The sequence below is a fragment of the Bubalus bubalis genome, chromosome 23 (assembly GCF_019923935.1).
Source record: "Bubalus bubalis isolate 160015118507 breed Murrah chromosome 23, NDDB_SH_1, whole genome shotgun sequence".
In the NCBI taxonomy this organism is placed as follows: Eukaryota; Metazoa; Chordata; class Mammalia; order Artiodactyla; family Bovidae; genus Bubalus; species Bubalus bubalis.
Genome location: NC_059179.1, coordinates 23,059,790 through 23,085,172, shown reverse-complemented (window position 1 = coordinate 23,085,172; position 25,383 = coordinate 23,059,790). Strand labels below are relative to the sequence as shown.

At 40.0% G+C, this 25,383-nt stretch overlaps 2 pseudogenes; both read left to right on the top strand.

Annotated features, from left to right (window-relative positions):
* Nucleotides 1-6,156: 6,156 nt before the first annotated feature.
* On the top strand, nt 6,157-7,836 carry LOC123465307 (annotated as a pseudogene).
* A 7,237-nt stretch (nt 7,837-15,073) lies between these two features.
* On the top strand, nt 15,074-17,656 carry LOC123331362 (annotated as a pseudogene).
* The last annotated feature ends 7,727 nt before the right edge of the window (nt 17,657-25,383 follow it).

Sequence of the window (25,383 nt, the reverse complement as noted above, 5' to 3'; positions counted from 1 at the left end):
TCCAGGCAAGAATACTGGAGTGGGTAGCCATTCCCTTCTCCAGGGGATCTTCCTGATCCAGGGATTAAACCCAGGTTACCTGCATTGCAGGCAGATTCTTTACAGTCTGAGTAACCAAGGAAGTCCGAAGTAAGTCAAAAAGAGAAAGGCAAATATCACAAATCAACACATATATACAGAATCTAGAAAGATGGTACTGATGAATCCATCTGCAGGGCACAATGGAGATGAAGACATAGAGAACAAACTGTGTACACAGCAGGATAAAGAGAGGGTGGAATGAATTGAGAGAGTAGCATTGAAACATATACATGACCGTATGTAAAATTAGATAACCAGTGGAAATTTGTTGTGTGATTCAGGGAGCTCAAATCTGGTGCTCTTTGACAACCTACAGGGCAGGATGGAGTGGGAGGTGGGAGGAAGGTTCAAGACTGAGGGGACATACATATATAACTATGACTGATTCATGCTGATATAGGGCAGAAACTAACACAATATTGCAAAGCAATTATCCTCCAATTAAAAATAAATAAAAATTTTACAAAGTGACATGTCCATAACAATGGAACATTATTCAACTATGAAAAGGAGTGAAATTCTGACACATGCTACAACATGGATGAATCTTGAAAACATGCTTAGCAAAAGAAGGTAGACACAAAGGACAATATTGTTTGAGTACACTTACATGAAATATCCAGGCTAGGCAAATTCAAAGAGACAGAAAGTAGACTAGAGGTCACAAGGGGCTGGGGAGGGTTCTAGGTACTTTCATTGCAAGCATCTTTGCTATAGACATCTTAAGTTGCAAGCATGTTTGCTACATAGCTAATTGTCTATAATGCAATTTTGCCATAAAAGATAAATTAGTTTGTTGACAGTCTAGTTTCATTTCCCCTTGATGCAGAACTCCCATTTTTATAATACATAAATCTTGGATCTCATTATGGTCTACACAGTGAAGAGTCTTAAAATAGTGGATGATAACAACAATGTATGTCAACTTGATACAAAATAGGTGGATAAAACTTACAAGAAGTGTGAAAGAAGAGTGTTTAAAGCCAGATTGCACACTGTACTGAAAAATGGTTACATGTCAGTTTGCAAATCCTTCAGTGATTTGAAGGCATAGGACCCATAAAACTTTTGAACATCTGTTGATGGACAAGATGCCAGGAACAACAGTGGAGAGGTTTTCACAACACAATACAAAGCTCGGTTACAAAATATCCATCTTAGTATCTGGAAACTTATACTTCTCTTAACAAAGGAAATTTTAATGTAAAAGAAAAAGTACAATGCTGAACAAGGAGGTAAATCATCACTGACAACAAAAATATATGTAATATATATTTATAATATGTATTATATTACAAAAATATAAATATTATATATATTATATAAGTGTGAATAAAAGACTTGGGAAATAAGTGCTTACATGTAGCCCACAAAGTACAATCAGTTATTTGCACAGTATTGCAGTGAACCCACACACATTTTAGTTTATTTAAGGATTTTGTATTTTGCAATAAAGTCTTTCTACTTTTGTTGTTCATATGTTTCATTATGTCCTTTTAATGTCCCTCTTTGGTTTTTTGTTATTTTATCTTTTACAGCAGAATGGTCTTATGGTCAATCAGTTCAGTTCAGTTCAGTCGCTCAGTCGTGTCCAACTCTTCGTGACCCCATGAATCGCAGCACGCCAGGCCTCCCTGTCCATCACCAACTCCTGGAGTTCACTCAGGCTCACGTCCATTGAGTCGGCGATGCCATCCAGCCATTTCATCCTCTGTCGTCCCTTCTCCTCCTGCCCCCAATCCCTCCCAGCATCAGAGTCTTTTCCAATGAGTCAACTCTTCGCATGAGGTGGCCAACGTACTGGAGTTTCAGCTTTAGCATCATTCCCTCCAAAGAAATCCCAGGACTGATCTCCTTCAGAATGGACTGGTTGGATCTCCTTGCAGTCCAAGGGACTCTCAAGAGTCTTCTCCAACACCACAGTTCAAAAGCATCAATTCTTCGGTGCTCAGCTTTCTTCACAGTCCAAATCTTACATCCATACATGACCACAGGAAAAACCATAGCCTTGACTAGACAGACCTTTGTTGGCAAAGTAATGTCTCTGCTTTTGAATATGCCATCTAGGTTGGTCATAACTTTTCTTCCAAGGAGTAAGCGTCTTTTAATTTCATGGCTGCAGTCACCATCTGCAGTGATTTTGGAGCCCCCAAAAATACAGTCTGACACTGTTTCCACTGTTTCCCCTTCTATTTCCCGTGAAGTGATGGGACCAAATGCCATGATCTTCGTTTTCTGAATGTTGAGCTTTAAGCCAACTTTTTCACTCTCCTCTTTCACTTTCATCAAGAGGCATTTTAGTTTCTCTTCACTTTCTGCCATAAGGGTGGTGTCATCTGCATATCTCAGGTTATTGATATTTCTCCCGCAATCTTGATTCCAGCTTGTGTTTCTTCCAGTCCAGTGTTTCTCATGATGTACTCTGCATAGAAGTTAAATAAGCAGGGTGATAATATACAGCCTTGACATACTCCTTTTCCTATTTGGAACCAGTCTGTTGTTCCATGTCCAGTTCTAACTGTTGCTTCCTGACCTGCATACAGGTTTCTCAAGAGGCAGGTCAGGTGGTCTGGTATTCCCATCTCTTGAAGAATTTTCCACAGTTTATTGTGATCCACACAGTCAGCGGCTTTGGCATAGTCAATAAAGCAGAAATAGATGTTTTTCTGGAATTCTCTTGCTTTTTCCATGATCCAGAGGGTGTTGGCAATTTGATCTCTGGTTCCTCTGCCTTTTCTAAAACCAGCTTGAACATCAGGAAGTTCACGGTTCACGTATTGCTGAAGCCTGGCTTGGAGAATTTTGAGCATTACTTTACTAGGATGTGAGACGAGTGCAATTGTGCAGTAGTTTGAGCATTCTTTGGCATTGCCTTTCTTCTGGTCAATCAGTTATGAGCAAAAATATTTGTGCAATAAACGTCTGCAGCAGTGATGTCTATGGCAAAGATGCTTATAGTCGTGGACATGATGGGCAGAGTGGATAATGGAGAATTCCTAATTAATGGGTATAGAATTTCTGTTTGGTGTGATAAAAACAGTTTTTAAATAGTGATGACAGTTGCACATTGTGAATGTAGCTAAAGCCACTGAATTGCACACTTAAAAATTATTAAAATGGCAATTTTATGTAGTATATTTTGCCACAATTTTTAACAGTTAATAATGTATTATACCAAAGTCCATCAAATTGTACACAAGAGCCAAGAGATGTGGGGAGGGGACTGACTACAAAGAATTATGAGAGAAATTTGGGGGGTGATGAAAATATTCTATATAATGATTGTGGTTATGGTTGTATATCTCTGTATCTTTTTCAGACTCATCTCATGCTATACTTAAAACTGGTGAGCTTTATTATATTTGAATATCTCATAAAGTCTGACAAAACATAAAAATGTAAAAACAACCCCCCTAAATAGAAAGTAAAATGGAATTAAATGTTCTCAATAAAACTGGGGAGAAAATAAATAAAATAAATACTCTAACTATGTATTGAGTCTTGGTAGTGTAAGTATACAAAGAACTATCTCAGATGACTGAGATACACTAATTTGACCGTACAGCCATAGTCAAAAGTACTCTAACGACAAAAAGCAACTTTAAAAAAAACCTCATTGTTTTTGGTAATTATATTGTTGGTGGTTATTGGCAACATTGTTTTTTGTTTGTTTTCATTTTTTTTAATTGGAGGCTAATTATTTTACAATATTGTAGTGGTTTTTGCCATACATTCACATGAATCAGCCGTGGGTGTTCATGTGTTCCCCATCCTGACCCTCCCTCCCACCTCCCTCCCCATCCCATCCCTCAGGTTCATCCCAGTGCACCAGCCCTGAGCACCCTGCCTCATGCATGAACCTGGACTGGTGATCTATTTCACATATGATAATATACAGGTTTCAATGCTATTCTCTCAAATCACCCCACCCTCGCCTTCTCCCACAGAGTCCAACAGTGTGTTCTTTACATCTGTGTCTCTTTTGCTGTCTCACATATAGGGTCATCATTACCATCTTTCTAAATTCCATATATATGCGTTAATATACTGTATTGGTGTTTTTCTTTCTGACTTACTTCACTCTGTATAATAAGCTCCAGTTTCATCCACCTCATTAGAACTGATTCAAATGCATTCTTTTTAATAGCTGAGTAATACTCCATTGTGAATATGTACCACAACTTTCTTATCCATTCGTCTGCTGATGGGCATCTAGGTTGCTTTCATGTTCTGGCTATTGTAAACAGTGCTGCAATGAACATTGGGGTACACGTGTCTCTTTCAATTTAGCGTCATTGTTGCTCTGAAACTGTGTGTTGTGGGAGAAATAGAATAAAAATAATAAAAAATAAAATAATGTTGCTGTTATTGACAACTGAAATTTTCTATACTGTTAAGAGATAATGAGGTAAGACTGATGATGTTAAGTAAAAACTCCATAGCTGATTTTGAATTGGAAGTGTCAACATGAACTCATGACATATTTAATCTTTTTTTTTTAATTGTATTTTCTAGCTCTGTTAACTGAAAAGACCTAGGGTCCATGACCAACCCAGTACCAATGGGCATTCCCGGCGCTCAATTTGTTGTTTTTAAATGTCATTTTGTTAAAAGTAACCTGGACTCCTTAAGATGGCTGATTCCAGGACTGGGATGGATCTGTATACAGAAGATGGGCCTAAAATAACCTGTCATTATCAGGAAGCAAAGAAATTAATAAAGACAAATGATGTGTCAAAGGACTCTGGAGATAACCTAAGTAAATTCACACCAGCCAAAACTACCATTTGAGCATTACAAAGAGTTACAGCCTCAATGAATTATAGCTTCAGTTAGGATTAAATCTATTTATTCATAATGATACTACAAAAGCCCACTTTAATAGGTCACTTTTGAAGGATGGTAGGGAATCAACTTATTATTTTGACAATTGGTAGAGAAAAAAGAATCAACATTTGTTATGCTTTTCCTACAAGTTGAATATCTCATGGTAACTGAATAGGTGATAAGGGGAAGTTTCTCCTTATAGAAGTATTCTAATAAACTCAGTAGAAAAGAGAATTAAAATATCACTAGTTGCCAAACCCTAATGAATGAATGGATCTAGGGAAAGACAATCAATAGTAGATAACATTGATAAAAAGAGGCAAGAGAAAAAAATTGTTTTGGCCATGCCATGCTCATGTGGAATGTTGGTTCCCCAACCCGAGGCCCCTGCATGGAAGCACAGATTCTTAACCACTGGACCACCAAGGAAGTCCTGAAATTAGTCTTACTTTGAAAAAGAAATCTAATCTGATCAAGCCTTTACATGTAACTATCAATTTAAACCAAATTCAAGAGGGAAAGAAACATGATACTATGGGGATGCAATCAGCAAACTATACCGTGAGGGGCTTCCCTGTAGGCTCAAAGGTAAACAATACACCTGCCAATGCAGGAGACACAGGCTGATGGAAGATCCCACATGCAACAGACCAACTAAGCCTATGGGCCACAGCTCTTGAGCCTGTGCTCTCCAGCCAGGGAGCCACAACTACTGAGCCCATGTGCAACAGTTTCTGAGGGCCAGGCGCCCTAGAGCCTGTGCTCTGCAACAAGAGAAGCCACCACAATGAGAAGCCCTCGCACTGCAACTAGAGGTAGCCCCTGCTTGCTGCAACTAGAGAAAAGGCCATGCAGCAATGAAGCACATCCAAAAAGAATAAAATAAAAAATTTACACTGCGAGAAACCTGACAAATGACTGAGCACACACAAACAAAAACATGCACAGATATACTGTTTATGTTATTTTTAATCCAGTAGAATTTTTAAATGTCTATGCAGCAAAATATATCAGCACTTTTCTTTACTGCTTTTGGATTTCACTTCTTGCTTAAGAATGTCATGCCTATTCCAAATTTATAAAAATCATGTATAGTTCTTCTAATAGACTTATTTATACTTCTATTATTTCTTGAATTCATATTTAAGGAATTCATATATAAGGTGTATGTAAAGGGAATGGAATAGAGATCTAACATTTTTATAAATTAGTAGTTAAGTCCCATAAATATATATTAACCCATTCTGATTTTAAAATGCCATCTTCAGGCGCGGTCAACGGCTTCTTTGCGGGCCCCGCCGCAGCCGACCCGGCTCCTCGGTGGAGAGAAGATGGTGGGCCGGAACAGCGCCATCGCCGCCGGCGTGTGCGGGGCTCTTTTCATTGGTTACTGCATTTACTTCGACCGCAAGAGACGGAGTGACCCCAACTTCAAGAACAGGCTGCGAGAACGAAGAAAGAAACAGAAGCTTGCCAAGGAGAGAGCTGGGCTTTCCAAGTTACCTGACCTTAAAGATGCTGAAGCCGTTCAGAAATTCTTTCTAGAAGAAATACAGCTTGGTGAAGAATTACTAGCTCAAGGTGAATATGAGAAGGGTGTGGACCATCTGACAAATGCGAATGCTGTGTGGACAGCCGCAGCAGTTGCTGCAAGTGTTGCAACAAACTCTTCCACCACCAGTGTTCCAGATGCTTCTGACTAAGCTCCCAACAATTAGTCAGAGAATTGTAAGTGCTCAAAGCTTGGCTGAAGATGATGTGGAATGAGAAACAAATGTCAACATAATGATCTCAATTAAAACATATTTTTAAAATCTTAACTCAGAAGATGATCGGCTCTGGGGGAGTAAGGGCAGATAAGCTTGTTATGGACTGTCCTCCACAGTGAAGTCTACCAAAGTTAATTTTTACTTTGTGTAGATCCATTTGTCTATTTATTTTTCCCAGTGGAAAGTGTATTTTGATAGAGAGCTTTTCATTTTATAAATACACTATGAATTACTGAAATATGCATTTTGTTTATTCTTAAAATATGTGATTAGAGTGTATGTATAACATCCCATTACTTCCATTAAAAATACCCGGTGCTCAGTTTTGAAAGATAGGCCCCAAAAAATGTAAAAGAAAACTGAAGAATATACTTGTTTTGCTCTACATCAGAAAGTTGGCTGGAAACTTGTGTTGATCAAAACTGAGCATTAAGAGATTATTTCTTTCCATTTAATCTCTTAAATATGTGTAATGTGCTGCTATGCTATAATAACAACTTCACCCCCTCCCTTGAAGTGTTTTCTTTAAATCAGTGGGTTTGATGTATTCTGGATATTTACCTCCTTGTATTTTAGATACATGTAGTTGCGGATAGCACCAGGAATTGGATGTCTGTACATTCTTAATCTGGCTGAGTAAGCTTTACCAGTTAATGTCTGCCCACTTGCCTCATATATAAACTGAGGAAATGGGTGTGCTAATTCAGCTTCTAATTCCTTTGGTTCTGTGCAGCATTCTCAAATCCCTCTTTCTGAGGGAAATACCTGTTTGGGCAGCCAGCCCTTGCGTTTTTTTATACTCTGAATTTCGCATGCTTGCCTGACGTATTTCTGGTTTTTTAAAAGGTATAACGTGTTGATTTTCACTGAAATCATGGTTCTGTCACTACTTTTGTAAATTAACCTGAAACGTAACCTTCACGGTAACTGGGACGCTATGCTTGTAAAAGTGTTTGTTCCCTTTCGCTTTTATCCTCAGTGTACCTCCTTAATCCCCTACCAACCCTTATCTTGTATGAGAATAAGGTGTAACTTTGTGGCTGAAGACTTGAATGAAGATAATGGGACCTTTTATTCTCTAAATAGTGACATATTATCTGCAGCCACAGATTAAATATCAGACCTAAGAATAAAGATCCTTGGTACTTAAAAAAAAAAATAAAAAATAAAAAAAAAAAAATAAAATGCCATCTTCATTGTATATTAAAAATCCATAGCCACATGAGCTTTTTTCTAGACTCTCTATATGATTATCCAGGAGGTTTTTGTATGTGACACTAAAAATGTTTAAATTATCATAGCTTTAGAGTTTGTTTAGATATCTAGTTGGAACCATTCCCCTTCATTGTTCTTTTTGAAAATTTACTCTCTCCTTACAAGTACCCTGCCAGATAAACTTCAGAATTAGTCCAATACCATATAACATGCAATCTAGTACCGCCTCCACTTTTTTATTTTGAAAAAACTTTAAAGAAAAAAGGAAGAATAGTAAAACAAACACCTGTGTACTCTTATATCCAGATTCACCAATTTAACATTTGCCACATTTGCTTTATTGCTCTTTTTGACCAGCAGCTGCATGCCAGCTGTTAAAAAGAATTAAGGCAAATTATATCATAGGTGAGATTACAAAATGGTAGATACACTTGGGAAACAGTTTGGTAGTGACTTATAAAGTTAAACATACCTTATGACCTAGAAATTCTACTCTTAGGGATTTACTCAAGAGCAAATGTGAACATATTTCCACACAAAAGTGTTATGCAAATTTTCATAGCAGCATTATTATTCATATGAAGCCCAAACTGGAACAAACCAAATATCTATCAACTGATAACTGAGTAAATAACTCCTTTATTATGTAATACTCTGTGCTAAAAAGAAATGAGATGGTGATGTGTACAACAAGGCCATGGAATCTCAAAAAAAAAATTGAAGTGTACAAAGTCAAACACCAAACACTTTATATTGTACAATGCCATATAAATGAAACTCTAGAAATGAAAACTATTTTGTAGTGAAAAGCAGGTCAATGGTTTCAGAGTTAGATTTTAGGTGAGGGGATTGATTACAATGGAGAATGAGGGGACGTTTTAGAATGATGGAAACATTTTGTATCTTAATTGTTGAGATGGTAAACGACAGTATACAATTGCCAAGACTTATTAAACTGTATAGTTGAAATGGATGAATCTTATTTTATGAAAATTATACCATATTTCTAAATTGGGTGGAATCTAATGCCCTAAATTCCCTAATCTAAAAACTGGAGGAAAATCTTTAAAAGGAAAAAAAAGGGATAATTAGGCAACTCAATAAGAACTGATTTGAAAAGTTCTCCAAGATACATTATTATGGCTAGTATTAATATTTATATAAGAGATATATGAGAAAAATGGTCAAGTTTGTGAATGTAATTGCATAGAATATCCTTGAAGTTGTTTAAGGAAGGAATTGGTAAGAGGGTGGTTGGTAGGGAGGTGAAGTGGGTGGTTGGGAGAAGTGGTGGGCCTTTTTACTGTTTTGGAATTTTTTCTGGGTGCACAAAATATCTAGGTAAGAAATAAATAGGGCTTCCCTGGTGGCTCAGATGGGAAAGAATCCGCCTCAGTGTGGGAGACCTGGGTTTGATCCCTGAGTTGGAAGATCCCCTGGAGAAGGGCATGACAACCCACTCCAGTATTCTTGCCTGGAGAATTCCCATGGACAGAGGAGCCTGGCGGGCTACAGTCCATGGGGTCGCAAAGAGTCGGACAGGACTCAGCGACTAAGCACAAGAAATTAACAATTAAAGTAAAATAAAACAGTTATAAAAATAAACTGAATTTAGACTCAGATTTTTAAAAAGAGAGAAATGTGAACATTTTTGACAGTCAAATTTGGTAAGCGGGTTATACCAGTTGTAAGAACATATTGCTATGTTAATAACAACATAATAATAATAACAACAACTAACAGAAACTGAGTGTTGTCACATACTAGGACTTGGTTAAGAATTTTAAAACAGCTTGAGACATACGAAGTTACATAATGTCTCTGAGTTCATACAGCTAGCTAGAAGCTGTAAATATCTAAAGGATGCCTGGATCCTGACAGCATGGAAGGGAGTAAGATGGAGTAGATAAGTGCTTCTTTGGGGAGTAAATGTGACAAAAAAGAAAGCTTATAGTACCAGCTACTCAAGAGGGCCTGGTTTGAAAGCAAGCCCCAGAGGACATGTCCAGGAGCCAAGACCTAAGGATCATGTTATAGAAGTTACACCCCAATCAGAGTTCTCTTTATCGAATCAAAGGGAAATAAGCCAGGCACAAGTTTCCAGTCTGACTCAGGAGAACCCAAAGTGTATGGATAACGCCTTGGTCTCAGATACTCTGCCATCTAGCAGTGATGTAGATTTGATGTGTGCCTTTCAGCAGCTGGAAGGGCCAGGATAGGAGACCAGCATTCAGGGAAAAGAGAGAAAGTAGGGGGGAAATTAGAGGGTATAAATGATGTAGGGTCTGTGATGGAGTAATCATCCCCATTTTCCCCTGAGTATGACTTGGAATAGGCACAGGAGACCAACAACTGGGTGTTACAGGATTTTTCTTCATTAACTCTGATATTTCCCTGAGTGTCTCCACAATCTGTTGTCCCTCTTTTATCTCCAGACCATTTGGTTGGGAACCTGAGCTATTGCAAGCTGGTGTCCGGATTTTGACCCAATTGACTAAACACTTTTCTGAGATCATTTCCAAGAACTTCTATTTCTGCTACTTTCTTGGAAGACCCCTAGTTTTCTGATTCCTCTGTAGAAACCAACCAGTCGCCTCCAATTTCTCTCCTGTGTATCAGAGAACTTGGAGAAGAGTCAGTTCTGTCCCCAAGGCAAGGAGACAGATGGATTAGTGCATTGAGTAGTTGGCTTAAGCCACTTTGGAACTTGAGTCTATAGCTGGACTATTAGTTAGTGTGAGTCTGTTTGTGTTTTGTTTTTTTTCCCTAGACTCTATGTCCTGTGTCCTCTAATTTATGAGAACTTTTTTAAGAGCCAGGATCCATGTCTATCACACCATCCAATTTATCAAAACCACAAGGCTATACCTCCAAGTATTAATATATCCATTGCTCTCTCTACTACACCCACTCTGATCAAGAAGTCAGGAAACTGATGGAAACTCAAATTGCTAAAATTAACCTTTTTTTAAATGTTAATCTGTTCAAACTTCCATGAACTCTTTACAGTAATCTCATTTCTTTTTCTTTCTTTCCCCCCCACTTTTTTTTTTTTCTTTTGGCCACATCACGCAACTTGTGGGATCTTAGTTCCCTAACCGGGGAATCAAACCCAGGGCCCCTTGCAGTGGAGCACCACATCCTAACTACTGGACCACCAGGTAATTCTAAGAAAGTTTAATAAATGAACTATAAAGCAGAGACATTACTTTGTCCACAAAGGTCCATCTAGTCAAGGCTATGGTTTTTCCAGTAGTCATGTATGGATGTGAAAGTTGGACTATAAAGACAGCTGAGCACCAAAGAATTGATGCTTTTGAACTGTGGTGTTGAAGAAGACTCTTGAAAGTCCCTTGGACTGCAAGGAGATCCAACCAGTCCATCCTAAAGGAAATCAGCCCTGGGTATTCATCAGAAGGACTGATGTTGAAGCTGAAACTAGAGTATTTTGGCCACCTGATACAAAGAGCTGACTCATTTGCAAAGACCCTGATGTTAGGAAAGATTGAAGGCAGGAAGAGAAGGGGACGACAGAGGATGAGATGGTTAGATGGTATCACCAACTCAATGGACATGAGTTTGGGTAAACTCTGGGAGTTGGTGATGGACAAGGAGGCCAGGCGTGCTGCGGTTCATGGGGTCGCAGAGTCGGACACGACTGAGCAAGTGAACTGATAACTAATATATTGGGAAGTACAAGTGCACTAGGGGTGGCCACTATATCCCTAGTAGAAATGACGGGGGGGAGCCATTACTAGAATACAAGGACAGAGAGAGCTTTGCGGAGAGGGCTGCGTGGCAGGAATTGACACCTTTCATCAGGGGATAGATGCCCACAGCATCCTGCAGGATGGGAGCCAGGAGAATACCCTGATCTCATTTTCCCCTCACCCTCTGATCTCTTCATCAGTCCTCCATGTTGGCAATGCTCCACACTGACCAAATTTAACCAGAAGTTAGAGGGTCTACCAGCTGGTTAATTGGTCACCACAGATCAGCTTCCTGGAGCACAGAACAGGGAAGAGAATGATAGAGTGGCTCTGGAAAGACAAGCAGATCATCTTTAACCTGGATTCCTGCTGTAATCTTAAACTTTAGTCTGATTTCTTCACAGCTGCCAAAGCCACCTTTAAAAAAACAATTGTGATGAAATATATATACATCACAAAATTTACCATTTCAGACATTTTTAAGTACATAATCCAGTGGCATTAGTTACATTTACAGTATTCTGCAACCATTACCACTATCTATTTCTAAAACTTTTTCATAAACCTAAACAGAAACTTTGTATCCATCAAGCAAGAATTTCTATTATTGCATTTCAAGCTCCTGATAACCTGTAATCTACTTTCCAACCCAATGAATTTGCCTATCCTACATATTGAATACAAACTGGGTTATCCTCTAGTTTCAGTGCACAGGCTTGTCATTGCGGTGGCTTCTCTTGTTGTGGAGCACAGGTTCTAGGGCATGCAGACTTCAGTAGTTGCGGCTCCTGGGCTCTAGAGCACAGACTCAATAGTTGTGGTGGACAGGCTTAGTTACTCAGTTGCATTTGGGATCTTCCAGGATCAGGAATCAACCTGTGTCTCCTGCACTGGCAGGTGGATTCTTTACCACTGAGCCACCAGGGAGGCCCCTAACATTATCTTTATAAGATTCATCCATGTGGTAGTAGCATGTATCAGAACTTCATTCCTTTGTTTGGCTGATTAATATTTCATTGTACACACATTTTGTTTGTCCATTCATCTGCTGATGCACACTTTGGTTGTTTCTACCTTTTGGCTATTGTGAATAATGCTGCAATGAACATCGACATACAATATACAACAACTCTTTCACCACTCAACAGTAAAAAGACAACAAAGTAAAAAAATGTGCAAAGAATGTGAATAGACAGTTCTCCAAAGAAGGCATACAAGTAGCCAATAAGCATGTGAAGAGATGGTCAGCATAATTAGCCATCAGGGAAATATAAATCAAAACCACAATAAGATACAAGTTCACTTGTTCTAGAATGGCTATGTTTAAAACAATAATAACAAATGTTGGTTAGAATGTGTAGAAATCATATCTGTTTTTCTCTTGATTTAACTTCAGTTCAGTTCAGTTGCTCAGTCGTGTCCAACTCTTTGTGACCCCATGAATTGCAGCATGCCAGGCCTCCCTGTCCATCACCAACTCCTGGAGTTCAAACTCATGTCCATTGAGGCGGTGATGCCATCCAGCCATCTCATCCTCTGTCGTCCCCTTCTCTTCCTGACCCCAATCCCTCCCAGCATCAGAGTCTTTTCCAATGAGTCAACTCTTCACATGAGGAGTTTCAAAGTATTGGAGTTTCAGCTTTAGCATCAGTCCTTCCAAACAACATCCAGGACTGATCTCCTTTAGAACAGACTGGTTGGATCTCCTTGTAGTCCAAGGGACTCTCAAGAGTCTTCTCCAACACCATAGTTCAAAAGCATCAATTCTTCAGCACTCAGCTTTCTTCACAGTCCAACTTTCACATCCATACCTGACCACTGGAAAAACCATAGCCTTGACTAGACGGACCTTTGTTGGCAAAGTAATGTCTCTGCTTTTGAATATGCTGTCTAGGTTGGTCATAACTTTCCTTCCAAGGAGTAAGTGTCTTTTAATTTCATGGCTGCAATCACCATCTGTTGTGATTTTGGATTTAACTTAAAGTTATGTAATTGTTTCCTCTTCTATTAAATTATAAGTTCCTGGGACAGATCTTAAAAGTATATCTCATTTTGTTGGGCTTCCCTTTATTGCCCTTCACAGATCTTGTGTTTTCTACAAATTGAAGACTCATGCGAACTCTACATTTTCAGATGGTGGTTAGCGTGTTTTTGTCAGGTGCTGTCGGTTCTGTCTCGTCACAACAAAGATTTGGAGTGACGGACATTAAAGCCCTCGGCGTGTCACAGCTCTCGGGTCTTGGACAGACCGTGTTATAGCTCTCAGGTCTCGAACGGACTGTGTTATAGCTCTTAGACAAATCAGTGTTACAGCTCCGTGTTTCAGCTCTATTTTATTTAAATAACAGGAAAATCCATCTTCGAGGTGTGAGGGCATGTTGACCCAAAGATGCGAGACAAGAGCACCCCAGAGTGCAGGAGAGAGAGGGAGCCCCAGCCCTTTGACTCCTCTTTTTATGTTTTTCTCTCCCTGGGCCTGTCCTATGTAAATTGGGCCAGCCAGGAGTGTTGTTTGTTTTACCTGAAGTCCTCACTTCAGTCCTCAGACCTTCCTTTGTTCTATTTTCTCGGGCTTTTCTCTTCCTTATCTTTTAGCCACTGCCATTCTGGACTCCTTTTCCCTATTCTAACTACCTAACATTTTAATTAAGGTACATTATTGGGCTCCAAAATCACTGTGGATGGTGACTGCAGCCATGAAATTAAAAGAGGCTTGCTTCTTGGAAGAAAAGCTATGACAAACCTAGACAGATTATTAAAAAGCAGAGACATCACTTTGCAGCAAAGGTCTGCTTTGCTGCAACTATTGAAGCCCTCACGCCCTACAGCCTGTGCTCTGCAACAAGAGAACCCACTGCAGTGAGAAACCTGCTCACTGCAACTAGAGAAAGCTCGTGCACAGCAATGAAGACCTAGTGCAGCCAAAATAAATAAATAATTTTTTAAATGGTTTAAGTATGGGGTAAATATAACTTTCATATGCACCAGAAAACCAAAAATTCATATGACTCACTTTATTGCAATATTTGCTTTACTGCAGTAATCTGGAACTGAGCTCACAACCTTTGAGGTACACTCTGTATAAAGTTTTTAATCTCTAATGATTAACAGATCAAAAACTAACATTGTCATTGTTACAATGTGTAAAAAGATTGGGGAGGGGAGGGGAGGGGAGGCAGCTGCTGAATGTTCTGTGACCAAGGAGTTTTCATATAATCACACAGGTGTACATTTTGCAACTGATTTGTCTTGGAAGAGTCACAACAAACCTATATTATTCAAGCTAGACATCTGGACATAGGAGTCTTCTCATTGCCTTATAGTGTGAGTAGAGATGTATATAATATTCCAGAAGACATTATAACAATACAGTGAGCAGCTACTTCTCTTACTATTGTAGAACCCAGAATTTCAGAAATGGTTCACCAATATCTTTTACACCGTGGTTTTCATATCTCCATTTCCAGGTAGGCTGGAAGAAAATGAATAGACAGTTCTCCAAAGAAGGCATACAAGTGGCCAATAAGCACATGAAGAGATGGTCAGTATCATTAGCCATCAGGGAAATACAAATCAAAACAATGGCACCTAAGTCACCAGTATGAGCTGCATCATGTGGGAGGCAGCATTACTACCCCAAAGAAGCTTCAAGACTAATCTGGGGCAATTTGCCAGCAAGCACAAGTAGGACACCCAAAGGAGTCTCAAGTTCCAGATGCAGTTCCAGGACATGTGTGCCACCATTGGGATGGATCCCCTGATTTATGGAAAACAATTTTGGTCTGAGATGCTGGGCATACAGATTATCAAAGTGTGCCTAGCCCTGAAGCACCAGAATGGAAGTTTGAGAACTTTGGAGGAACTGCTACATCAACAGGTTTTATAGGGAAGGGAAAAATTCAATCCAGATGTCAGCCAAGACAACTGGATAAGGGTCATCAAGCAAATAAAGGCAGATGGCATTGGCTTCAGCATTACCCCTGTGGGTGGCACTACCATATTCACTCTGTTCCAGCTGAGCTCAATATGAATTACAAACAATGAGGTGCTAGAGCTGGCAGGGAAGAATGGCTACAGGACCACCAGTGAGCTAAAAGCCAGTCTTGAATGTGATTACTTGAATTACAGAGTGATTACTACAAGTGCTGGAACACATGCTGATGGCAGGGCTGGCCTGCCTAGCCAGCCTCTACAGCAAACTACTGTCTTCCAGCTCTCTTCACTGACCTCTCCTCTCAGATTACAGCTCAGAAGGCCAGAGAATTCCTCTCCTGAATCTAGGAATGTGGAAGGCAGCACAGCAGGATGCAGAAAGGAGAGAGAGAGCAGCTATTGACTAGTGAATAAAACCTGAACCAGGAATTACCTGACTGTCCAGTGGTTAGAACCCAGTGCTTTCACTGCTGAGGTCCAGGTTCTACCCCTTGTCATCCGAGAACTAAGATCCCACAAGCCATATAGCACAAACGGAGAAAAAAAAAAATTCTGAACAATTTTGCTTAAAAAAAAATAGAATAAATAAAACAGATTCAGAAATTTTAATGGTGATGGAACAAACAAGAACATAAAAGCTGCTACTATAAATATGCTTTATATCTTCAAAAAGATAGAGGAAAACCTGACCAAGATAATTAGAGAAGTGGAAGATAAAGGAAAGATCCAAATGAAACCTCTAGATATGAAAAATATAGTATCTGAAATGGAAAATACACTGGATGGAATAAAAGCAGATGCTGAAGATTGGTGATTAGAAGAAACAGAAATAGAAACTAAGCAAGGTGAAGTACGGAGACAGAAAAAAATGAACAGAACACCATTTGTGTATGGAATAATATTAAGCAGACTGACGTATATGTAATATCTCAAGAGGATCCCATTAAGAGAGAAGATGCATGAAAAGAGGCTTAGAAAAAAATATTTAAAGACAAAATGACCATAAATTTTCCAAATTTGCTGAAAGCTATAAAACTCATGGATCCAAGAAGCTTAATGAATCCCAAGCAGAATAAACCTGGGGAAAACCACATCATATCATGTCACAATAAAATTTCTGAAACCACTGATAAAGAGAAAACATTAAAAGCAGCCAGAGAAAAAAGACATATTTCTTACAAAAGAATCAATATACGAATGACACAGAATTCTTATCAGAAATTATACAAACCAGATCTTACACAAAAATCAAAATGAATTTTTTTGCCAACCCAATATATTTTACCCCAATAAGAAAATTAAAGGAAAAAGAACTATTTTTTTAAGACAAAAGATGAGAAAATTCATCACTGGGATTTTGATGAATGACAAAATTACTGGTTTAAAAGAAATATGAAAGGAAGTTCTCCAAGCAAAAGTGCTTTCACTGCTTCCAAATGATACCATGTGGAAATGTGGATCTACACAACATAATGAAAAGTGTCAGAAATAGTAAATATGAGTAAACATAAAATACACTTAATATTTAATCTCTTCAAAAGATAATTGGTTCTTTAAAGCAAAAATTACAACAGGATTTATAGTACATGTAAAAGAAAAATGTATAATCACAATAGCACAAAAGATAAGAGGAAAAAAATTACTGCTGTACTGTTTTATAGTATACATGAAGTGATACATTATTTGAAGGTAGACTATTTAAAGATTGTATTTTATAGGGAATTCCCTGGTGACCAGGTGGTTAGGACTGCGCACTTTCACTGTCCTGGCCAAGCTTCAATCCCTGGTCAGGAAACTAAGATCAAAGTTCCCCCCTAAGCCATACAAGATGACCAAAAAAAAAAATCTATTTTATAAACTGTAGAGCAACAACTAAAGAAATAAAGATACAACTAATAAGCCAATAATGAAGACAAAATAGAATCACAAAAAAATTCAATCTGAAAGAAATCAGGAAGACAATAAAAAAGGAACAAAGAGAAGATTGGGCAAATAGGAAGTAAATGAAATTGGGCAAATGAAAGATGGTAGCTTCAAACTCAATCATGTTGATAATTACATTAACTTTAATTGTAGTAAATACCCCAATCAAAAGGCAAGGAAGGTCAGATTGGATTCAAAAACAAAAACCAAAACTAAAACTATAGAGTTTCTTGTCTATAAGAAACTCACTTAAATATAAAGAAACATATGGTTAAAAGTAAAAAGATGGGAGAATGTATATTATACAAATAAGAACCAAATGAAAGTCAGAACGGCTATATTAAAAATAAGAAATAGACAAATCTGCAATTATAGTTGGAGATTTTAGCACTTTTCCCTAAGTAACTGATAGTAAAGCTAGACAGAAAATCAGTAATAATATAAATTTGAAGAACACTATCAACTAATTTGGTTTTTTAAATTCTTATTTATTTCTCTTTAGCTGTGCTGGGTCTTCACTGCTGCACAGGCTTTTTTCTAGTTGTGGCAAGCAGGGGCTACTCTCCAGTTGCAGTGCGTGGGCTTCCCTTATTGCAGAGCACAGGCTCTAGGGTGCACAGGCTTCAGAGTTTCCACTCCTGGGCTCTAGAGCACAGTCTCAATAGTTGTGGCACAAGGGCTTACTGTAGAACACACTGTTCTGCAGTATGTGGGATCTTTCCAGATCAGGGATGGAACCTGTGTCTTCTGCACTGGCAGGCAGATTTTTTACTACTGAGCCAGCAGGGAAGCCCCATCAATTTGATTTTAGTGACATTTATGGAACATCACCAACTCCAAACACATTATTCTCAAGTGCACATGGATCATTTACCAAGAAAGACTATGTGCATATTTGTGGTAAATTGCTTTAGTTGTAACTGACTCTTTGTGACCTCATGGACTGAAGCCAGCCAGGATCTTCTGTCCATGGGATTCTCCAGGCAAGAATACTGGAGTGGGTTGCCATGCCCTCCTTCAGGGGAATCTTCCCAACCCAGGGATAGAACACACATTGGTTAAGTCTCTTGCATTGGCAGGCAGGTTCTTTACTACTAGCACCAGCTGGGAAGCCCCAAGGTAGACTATAATCTAGGCCATAAAACAAATCTGAATAAATACAGTTTGGCAATGTGTTATAAAACTAAACTTTCTCTTAATCATACAATTTGGCACTCATGCTCCTTGGTATTTATCCAAATGAGTTGAAAACTTATGTCCACACAAAAACCTGCACATAAATGTTTACACACTTGAACTTAGCCAAAAGGCCAAGAAGCAACTGCACGTAAGTATTTATAGCAGCTTTATTCATAATTACCAAAACTTTGAAATAACCAAGATGTCCTTCAACACATAAATAGAAAAAAACAAAACAAAACAAAACCGTGGTACATCCATATAATGACTATTATTCAGCAATAAAAGAAATGAGCTATCAAGCCATGACAAGATATGGAATTAACTTGAATGTATTTTACTAAGTGAAAGAAGCCAGCTCAAAAGTCTATATACTGTATGAGTCAAACTATTTGACAATTCAGAAAAGGTAAAACCACAGAGACAGTACAAAAATCAGTGTTGCCAGGGGTAGGTAGGAAAGAGGGAAGAATGGAAAGAACACAGAGAATTTTTAGGGCAGTTAAGCTACTCTGTATGAATAACTTAAGATGGCATCTTGTCACAGAGCACAGGCTCTAGGTGCTCAGGCTTCAGTAGTTGCAACTTGTGGGCTCAGTAACCGTGGTGCATGGCCTTCAGTTACTCTGTGACATGTGGAGTCTTTCTAGACCAGGAATCAAACCTATGTCTCCTGCAATGGCTGGTGGATTCTTATCCACTGTACCCCCAGGAAAGTCCTGACATTTTTTTTATTGGCGTTCTTAGACTTGAATTGTTTTTTAAATTGGAGTATAGCTGTTGTAGCCCACAAACTGCATGGTGTGGCAAAAACAATTTTTTTGGAAAGAAACAGAGGTATATATTTTGAAAGTTGCAGGAGATTTTAAGATAAAATATGCATTTTAAAAATATATTTTGAAAACAGAGTGGAGTCATAGTAAATGAGGTAAAGTATGCACCCAAAGAATAGCAAGGAGAAATAAGAAAGCCTTCCTTAGTGATCAATGCAAAGAAATAGAGGAAAACAGTAGAATGGGAAAGACTAGAGATCTCTTCAAGAAAATTAGAGATACCAAGGGAACATTTCATAACAAAGACGGCACAAAAAAGGACAAAAACAGTATAGATCTAATAGAAGCAAAAGATATTTAGAAGAGGTGGAAAGAATACACAGAACTATACAAAAAAGGTCTTCAGGATCCAGATAACCATGATGGTGTGATCACTCACCTAGAGCGAGACATCCTGGAATACGAAGTCAAGTGGGCTTTAGGAAGCATCACTATGGACAAAGCTAGTGGAGGTGATGGAATTCCAGTTGAGCTATTTCAAATCCTAAAACATGATGCTGTGAATGTGCTGCATTCAATATGCCAGCAAATCTGGAAAACTCAGCAATGGCCACAGGACTGGAAAAGGTCAGTTTTCATTCCAATCTCAAAGAAAGGCAATGCCAAGGAAAGTTCAAACTACCACACAATTGCACTCATCCCACACGCTAGCAAAGTAATACTGAAAATTCTCCAAGTGAGGCTTGAACAGTACATGAACTGAGAACTCAAGATGGTCAAACTGGATTTAGAAAAGGCAGAGGAATCAGAGATTAAATTGCCAGCATCTGTTGGGATGAAGAAAAAGCAAGAGAATTCCAGAAAAACATCTACTTCAGCTTTATTGACTATGCCAAAGCCTTTGACTATGTGGATCACAACAAACTGTGAAAAATTCTTAAAGAGATGGGAATACAAGACAGACCACCTTACCTGCCTCCTGAGAAGTCAATATGCAGGTCAAGAAGCAACAGTTAGAATCTGACATTGAACATCGGACTGGTTCCAAATTGGGAAAGGAGTACATCAAGGCTGTATATTGTCACCCTGCTTATTTAACTTATAATGCAGAGTACATCATGTGAAATGCTGGGCTGGATGAAGCACAAGCTGGAATCAAGATTGCCAGGAGAAATATCCCTAACCTCGGATACCCAAATGACAACACCCTTGTGGCAGAAAGTGAAGAGGAACTAGAAAGCCTCTTGATGAAAGTGAAAGAGGAGAGTGAAAAAGCCTGCTTAAAACTCAACATTAAAAAAATGAAGATCATGGCATCTGGTCCCATCACTTCATGGCAAATAGATGGGGAAACAATGGAAACAGTGACAGACTTTATTTTCTTGGGCTCTAAAACCACTGCAGATGGTGACTGCAGCCATGAAATTAAAAAACTCTTGTTTCTTGGAAGAAAAGCTATGCCCAACCTAGACAGCATATTAAAAGCAGAGACAAAGGTCCATCTAGTCAAAGCTATGGTTTTTCCAATAGTCATGTATGGCTGTGAGAGTTGGACCATAAAGAAGGCTGAGCACTGAAGAATTGATGCTTTTGAACTGTGATGTTGGAGAAGACGTTTGAGAGTCCCCTGGACTTCAAGGAGATCCAGCCAGTCAATCCTAAAGGAAATCAGTCCTGAATATTCATTGGAAGGACTGATGCTGAAACTGAAGCTCCTGTACTTTGGCCACCTGATTTGAAGAACTAACTCATTGGAAAAGCCCCTGATGCTGGGAAAGATTGAAGGCAGGAGAAGGGGACAACAGAGGAAGAGATGGTTGGATGGCATCACCGACTTGATGAACATGAGTTTGAGTGAGCTCCGGGAGTTGGTGATGGACAGAGAAGTCTGGCGTGCTACAGTCCATGGGGTTGCAAACAACTGGACATGACTGAGCAACTGAACTGAACTGATGCATCTGAAAGGAGTACTTTTCGTGAATATTTCTTTGAAAAGAAAGGAAGTCCAGACTTCCCTGGTGGTCCAGTGGTTAAGACTCTACATTCGCAATGAAGGGGGCACAGGTTTGATCCCTGGCCAGAAATTAAGATCCTGAATGTTGCCCAGTGCAGCACAACTCCCCACCCCCTGCCCCCCCCACCAAAAAAAAAACAAAAAAGAAAGGAAGTCCTAGCGTTATATTCTAAGCGTTCAGCATAATGAAATATGACTTAGGAGTTTCTTCAATTAGGGGATTGGCAGATTCCCCTCATCAGACTGATATTTTCATAGACTTCACCCTTCCTATAATAGGTCACATTTATAATCACACCCAGATCTCTAAACTGAGATAGGAGTGGAGTTATTATTTGAAGTCAGAACAGCTGTCAACAGCTCTGCACACCATCAGCTTTTGTTTCAACTGCTATCGCTGGCCTGCTGGCTATTGCTTGGCTGGCTGCTGTCACCCTGTTGCCCACAGGCCAATGCCCACATTGCAGCCAATTAATCATCATGGGGCTCAGCTCCTGCTGACCTCATCTTTTCTTCAGTTTCATGGCTGCCTGACTGGCCACTACCTCAGCAGCGGCAGTTGCTGCCAATCTCCTCTGAACTGTCAATCTTCAGTTCTCAAAACCCTCTGGACAAAGAGATAATTTTTCTATTACAACCAGATGGGATTCCCAAAGCAAGGATTTGAGATCCTAAAGACTCAGGATATCAACTATATCTCAATTTAAAAAAAAAAAAGACCCAGGATGCTCCTTGACACTACAGATCCCTCTTCACTGAACATACAGACTCTCTGAGAGGCTATCAGAAAGTGTCAGGCTTCCTGACCACTACAGAGCCATATAGTCCATGCAGCCTAGAAACACCAGCAAAGAGACATTATATAATCAGGAATTCTTCCATAGGAAGATAATAAATACTATCATCTCTGTTTCCAGACTTTGTGGACATCCTATATACAGACTGGAACCACTGCCCTGAATGAAATCCAGTTCTGTTCTCCCATCCAGTCCACTCCAGCAGATTCCAGAAAACAATGTATCTTTCAAGGTTTCCAGTCATTCTCTTTTTTCAGAAACCCTGAGGCCATCTGGCAGCTCACATTTGAATTCTAAATATGGGTCAGGTTTCAGTTCTCACCTTCCAGGACTCCTCAGTTAAGTTCAGACTCCTCAGTTAAGTTGCTCAGTTGTGTCTGACTGTTTGTGACCCTATGGACTGCAGCACGCCAGACTTCTCTGTCCATCACCAACTCCCGGAGCTCACTCAAACTCATGTTCATCAAGTCGGTGATGCCATCCAACCATCTCTTCCTCTGTTGTCCCCTTCTCCTGCCTTCAATCTTTCCCAGCATCAGGGGCTTTTCCAATGAGTTAGTTCTTCAAATCAGGTGGCCAAAGTACAGGAGCTTCAGTTTCAGCATCAGTCCTTCCAATGAATATTCAGGACTGATTTCCTTTAGGATTGACTGGCTGGATCTCCTTGAAGTCCAGGGGACTCTCAAGCGTCTACTCCAACATCACAGTTCAAAAGCATCAATTCTTCAGTGCTCAGCCTTCTTTATGGTCCAACTCTCACAGCCATACATGACTATTGGAAAAACCATAGCTTTGACTAGATGGACCTTTGTCCCTGTTTTCTAATATGCTGTCTAGGTTGATCATAGCTCCTTTAATTTTATGGCTGCAGGACTCCTAGGCCTCTGCATATCTCATGTTTCAGTACCAACATCCCAGGACGCTTTAAAAAGCCCTGTAGTAATGAGTTGATTGGCTGTAATCTATAGAATTGTGGTGCTGGAGAAGACTCTTGAGAGTCCCTTGGACTAGAAGGAGATCAAACCAGTCAATCCTAAAAGAAATCAGTCTTGACTACTCATCAGAAGGAACTGATGCTGAAACTGAAGCTCCAATAATATTTTGGCCACCTGATGTAAAGAACTGATTGACTGGAAAAGACCCTGATGCTAGGAAAGACTGAAGGCAGGAGAAGGGGATGACAAATGAGATGGTTGGATGGCATCACTGACTCAATGGACATGAGTTTGAACAAGCTCTGGGAGATGGTGAAGGACAGAGAAGCCTGGCGTGCTGCATGCAGTCCATGGGGTCAGAGTTGGACACGACTGAGCAACTGAACTGAACTGAAGCTTCAACTAGAGGCTAGATTCCTATAGAGTGCAAGCACCCCACCTACTGGCCTCTTCAGTAACTGCAGACAGCGTAAGCCAGCTCTGCATGGTGCTGCTGCTGCTAAGTCGCTTCAGTCGTGTCCGACTCTGTGCGACCCCATAGATGGCAGCCCACCAGGCTTCCCTGTCCCTGGGATTCTTCAGACAAGAACACTGGAGTGGGTTGCCATTTTCTCCTCCAATGCATGAAAGTGAAAAGTCAAAGTGAAGTCGCTCAGTTGTGTCCAACTCTAGCGACCCCATGGACTGCAGCCTACCAGGCTCCTCCATCCATGGGATTTTCTAGGCATAAGTACTGGAGTGGGGTGCCATTTCCTTCTCCGCTGCATGGTGCAGGGGGTGGGAACTGTTGTTGGTAGGGATTTTGCTTTCACTGCAGCTGTGTTGGGCTTCCCAGGTGATGCTAGTGGTAAAGAACCTGACTATCAAGTAGGAGACAAAGCTCAATCCTTGAGTTGGTCAGATCCCCTAGAGTAGGAAATGGCAACCCACTCCAGTATCCTTGCCTGGAAAACTCTACGGACAGAAGAGCCTGGCAGGCTACAGTCCATGGGGTTGCAGAGTCGGAAATGACTGAAGTGACTTAGCACGCAGCTGTGTGAGTGCCTGGTGCACTGAATTGGACTGGCAAGCCCCTAACAAAATCATGTGAACAAAATAAAGTACTAATCCCTGACTTGGGTATAAAATGTCATTGTTACTGAATCCTCAGTCAGATTATCTTGCCGTACTTACCACACACCCTCCAACTGATCCATCTTCAAGGCTCTCTTCTCCCATTGGAAACACTTCCTCTTCCTTGCATATGTGTTCTTCACACCTGACTTCTGCTACTCTCCTCAGAATTCTGGACCAAGGCTAGTCAAGTCTTTTCTTACTTGTCCCCCTGGGGGTACTGTGCTGGCCCTTGGTGAAAGGACTCAGCATGGTGTACCAAACTGTTCCCATCCCTGGCTTCCCTTATTAGACACAGCTCTCAGGGAGTTCTATGGCTGTTCATAATAGGTACTCAGTGTTGGATACAGATAAACTTTTACAGAGATCTGAGCTCTTGTCTCACATGTGCCACTAAGCTACAAGTTTTTATCAACCCTAAGCAAATAATAAACCCCAGCAGTTCTCAAAATTTTGCCTCGAGAGGTATCTGGCAATATCTGGAGCCATTTTTGGTTGTCCAAACTAAGGGATGCTACTAGCATCTAGAGGGCAGAGGCCAGGGATGCTGGTACACATGCTTCAATGCACAGCACAGCTCTCCATAAAGAATTACCTGGCCTCAAATAATAAGGTTGAGACACCATGATCTAGTTAATATTCACTTAACAGGGTTTGGGGCTTACTTGATAGCTCAGTTGGTAAAGAATCCACCTGCAATGCAGGAGACCCCAGTTTGATTCCCGGGTCAGTAAGATCCTCTGGAGAAGGGATAGGCACTCCAGTATTCTTGGGCTTCCCTTGTGGCTCAGCTGGTAAAGAATCTGCCTGCAATGTGGAAGACCTGGGTTCGATCCCTGGGTTGGGAAGATCCCCTGGAGAAGAGAAAGGCTACCCATTTCAGTATTCTGGCCTGGAGAATTCCATGGACTATGTAGTCCATGGGGTCACAAAGAGTTGGCAATGACTGAGTGACTTTCATTAACAGGGTTGAGTGACAGTGAGGATATAACCTGTGAAACATAAAGGCACAGAAAGATGTTGGAACGTCTTCTGCCTTGTGTCCATGTGAAGTACACTGCAGAGGAGCATGAGCTATCATGTGTGCGACTCACTGAACATGTGGATTTCAGCC